The 4,310-nt window shown below is 42.5% G+C and overlaps 1 pseudogene; it reads right to left on the bottom strand.

The window, feature by feature from the left end:
* Positions 1-4,310, bottom strand: part of LOC119287228 — an 8,756-nt pseudogene continuing 4,446 nt past the window's right edge.

Below are 4,310 nucleotides of genomic sequence, written 5' to 3'. Positions count from 1 at the left end.
GAATCTAAATCATCATCTTCATTTGTATATATGGAAGTTGCAGCCAGTAATGGATCGATAACAACAGAAACATGCCATGCCATGGCAGCAGCATGATCAGCACGCATGCACTGGGATTGATTCTAAATGAGCCATTGAGAACCTTATAAACGACTATACAAAACCTTATAAACGACTATATACACAACCTTATAATTAAATGGCCATCTGCTCACAATCCAGCATGGCAAAAATAGACAACAAGGGACGGCCGTTGGAGAGTAACTTGTGTTGTCTTTCCATTCACTGGGCACATTGATCATGTCCTGAAGCAACTGACCAGGCACACTCGGTACCTAGTGATTTGCGCAGGCAGGCCCAAGATGTATGCTATCTGGAGAGAGTAACCACATCAGCAAGTATAGAAGTAAAAGTAGTAACACGATAGATAAATTGCATACATGAATGAATGAAGCATTGCCACAAAAAAAGTCGCTCTGTTGAAATTAGTAATCTTACATGGTTCCTCTCCTCGAGGCCCTGGAGTCACGTTCAATTCCTTTCTAACTCACAACGGTAACAGTAGAAGTAGTACAACATTAGTCAGTCAGCTACTGGAGAGCTCCTCCGTCATCAAAATACGCTCCTTGAGAATCCCAGCGAGAACTTGGTCTCAAAGAAACTGCTCCTTGGAATTGCCCACTTCCTTAAGCTCTGCCTCATTTTTGCAAGGTTCAGCAACCCGGAACAGCGATGTAAGCCTGCGCGCATGATTGACAAATAATAGTCATGTGGATGTCAGCTGGATGTTATAGCACGATGAAAATTGACTTACCTAAAGAGAAGAAAACCAATAAGAAGTTGCATTCCAGTGACGCATAGTTGTTTGATGCAAGTTCAATTTCTAAAAGTTGACAAGATTAGCTACAACTAATACTGCATCTTATAAAGATAACAACTGCAGTATATATGCTTCTGCCCTTGAACTGTACCGAAAGAAACAAATGTTCTAATGTAACACTTGAAAAAGAAGGCCCCAGGCTGCATACCTTCTCTGCAGCAGGGATAGAACACCGGGAGCAAAAATGGAGAGGTGGGCGGTAACAATGGCCTCAGAGAAGATGCTGAGGAAGCCGGGGTCGTCGGTGCCCACCTCCACCTCCAAAGGGCAGAGGGCGTCCGGCGTCGAGATGGAATTACCCAGCTGTAATATCCCAGTTCCTCTCACTTGGCCAAGGGTTCCCCAGTTCTGCATAAGAGACCAACAATTTTGTACAAACAGCTCAGTTGAATTCGACTTTGGGGATGTGACAAATCTTGTGGGCATCCTCCCCTTGGCACCTCGCAATTAGACTCGGACATCGAACAATTCTCAGTAGCTTCAAAGCAGAGAGATTCTTTATGCTTTCAGGCAAACATGTCAGGCTGGGACAATCTCTGATGAAAAGTTCTTCTAGAGAAGTCAACTGTCCCAACCATTCCGGTAATATCTCCCGGCCTTTGCACTGTAGCAACCTCAGTTTTCTAAGAGCGGTGAGATTCTTCATGCTTTCGGGCAGAGATGTCAGCTTAGGGCAATTGTGGATGTGAAAGAGTTCTAGAGAACTGAGCTGACCCAACCATACCGGGAGTGTCTCCAGGTCATTCAATGACACCAACCATAGTCCTGTGAGAGAAGTGAAGCACCGCATGACCTCTGGCAAAGTCCTCAAGCCACTGATGGAGTATACACAAAAATTCTCCAGGGTGGTAAAGTGTTGAAAACTATCCCACCTGTCTTGAGAGAAACTACAGCTCTTCAGAACGATCTCAGAAGGATGAATATAAGAGGAGAGGTTTCCAAATCCTCGTTCTGGCAAAACTGCGTCGCTGTTGCTCAAACCCCAATTCATACTTCTTGAGGGATATGGTAGGAACTTCAACTTTGGACAGTCCACTACAAACAAAAAATGCAAATTGGGGATTAAGAACTCTTTGTTTTCTTCACCTGTCTCTGTTGTCCACCATTCCACCAAATTCTTCATCAACTTCAGCGTCAGTACTCTTAGTTTCATACAAGGTCTGCCCTCTCCATAGAATTCCTTACCGATTTTCTTAATATTGGGAATGTTTTTCAGACACAACATTCTTAAATTTGGCAGTGCCCCGAATGGAGGAAGAGAATCACATGCTTCCAAACCATTAAGAGTCAGTTCGCTGAGAAAGGGGAGATAGGACGAGATGTGAAACATCCAGTTAGGGAAATCCTTGCTGCTATACCCGAGTAGCTGAAAGTGTTCAAGAGTCCGAGGAGGTACTAGCCTGTCCAGCACTGATTTACCTTCTTGGTTTTCCCAGAGAAGTTTAAGCAATCGAATATCCGATTTATCACGCAGTCTGACTCTGTCTGCATCTTCTGGATGCCTGACATTTTGAAGCCCTGCAAGTATCAGCTCTGAACAAGTCAATCCCACAAGGTCCACTATACTGCTACATCCTCTGCTCTCTATCTCATGTATGTCATGCCTTACTGTGCCCACGAGATTTAGACGCTTTTGAATGGCTGGAATCTTCTCAAGCAGCTTAGAAGTTGCAGTATCAATCACAAACTGAGTGAGACTGGTCATGTCACCAATGCTATCAGGGCAGTCATACATATATAGAAGGCCATTCATGTGCAGTATTTGAAGCTTAAGGTCACCAAATGAGGAGGGGAGCTCACTGAGCCTCAGACAGTACGACAAATAGAGACACCTCAGCTTAAACAATTTGCATACTGACTCAGGCAATCCTCGGAGTTTAGGACAACTTGTTAGGTTCAAATACTGAAGCTCGATGAGGTCACCAAAACAGTCAGGGAGTTTTTCAAGGTTATGACAATCTGAAAGATCTAGGTACTTCAAATGATTAAGTTGGCAAAATGACCCTGGCAGCATTAAAACCTTGTAGCAACCAGAGAGGTTCAAGAACTCAAGTTTCTGAAGGTGGCCAAAATCAATTGGCAGGTTTTCTAGCTCATGGCAACTCAATAGGTTCAGATGCTCTAAACACGGAAGGCTTATATTGTCAGGTAGTTTGGTGAGCTTTGAACAACTTGACAAGTTTAAGAAGGAGAGTTTAGGAAGGCTACCAAATTTATCAGGGAGCTTTTGAAGAGCACAACAATCTGACATGTTTAGGTGGTGTAAGCATGTAAGCTCACAGATTGATTCAGGCAACTCTTGGAGTATAAAACACCCGGATAGATTGAGAAAAAAGAGTTGAGAGAGCTCCCCTAGTGATGCTGGCAGCTTACTGAGCCTGTTATTGCCAGATAGGTCCAAATAGCAAAGTTTGCCGAGGCGACAAATAATGTCAGGTAAGGTTTCAAGCAAGGAATTTGATAGAATAAGAGTTTCCATGTTTTGTAGTGTATGAAAATTCTTAGGAAGTGATGCTATTGGCAAGCCTGTGGCATCAAGATACCGAATTAGCTTCAATTGACTAATGGAAGATGGCAGCACCACGCTACTTGGAGCTGATTGGCCTTTAGCTGAATGTCCACTTAGTTCCAAGACACGTATGTACTTGCACCGAGAAAATGCCTTTTTCGGGAGTTGCATTCCCCCAAAATCCCTAAAATGGAGGGATCTAAGTTTGCCTGGAATATATTTGAAAACCTTAGGATCATTCTTCAAGTTGGTTAACTGTGCATGCCGGTAGTAATGAGGTGTGTTCCAGCTTGTGCTTTTGGTAGCATCGAGATTAATGAAGTCATCAACAACAATTCTTGACACAAGATCATGCACCAAATCATGCATGACGAGTTCTGGAGGAGTTTTGAAATGCAATGCACTTGGACTAACCTGCAGAGGTAACTACTATCAATATATTATCGTAAGGAGAAACATAAAACAGCGACAATATAGCAAAGTAAGAACATAAAATTGAAACTTCCTGAAACTCTGTGGAGCCTTTTACCAAGAACTTTCCTACACAAATTTTTAACTACAAACTATGGATTTTCATATAAAAATATGAAGTTTGGCTAACTAACAGAGCAAGTAGAGCATATGTTGCATACAAGGAAGGCTAACTAACAGAGCAAGTAGAGCATATGTTGCATACAAGGAATGGTAGTACATACATATCTTTGTAGATATGTTTTTGTAAATTGTTTGAATTTCTTTGGATGTCAAGATTGACTTGTTTACTAACAAGTTCAATAAGTTTCAACTAATTTGAAACTATACATAGCTTGCTTACTAACTAGAAATTATGAATATGAGTGATTATTAAAGGAATCGCTCCTATGCCGCTCCCTGGGTGGCACTGGAGTGCTGAACTCTAGCCGCTGCCAGTTCCTCCACATC

Source organism: Triticum dicoccoides, chromosome 4A (assembly GCF_002162155.2).
Source record: "Triticum dicoccoides isolate Atlit2015 ecotype Zavitan chromosome 4A, WEW_v2.0, whole genome shotgun sequence".
Classification (NCBI taxonomy): Eukaryota; Viridiplantae; Streptophyta; class Magnoliopsida; order Poales; family Poaceae; genus Triticum; species Triticum dicoccoides.
This window is presented reverse-complemented; position numbering and strand designations above follow the sequence as displayed.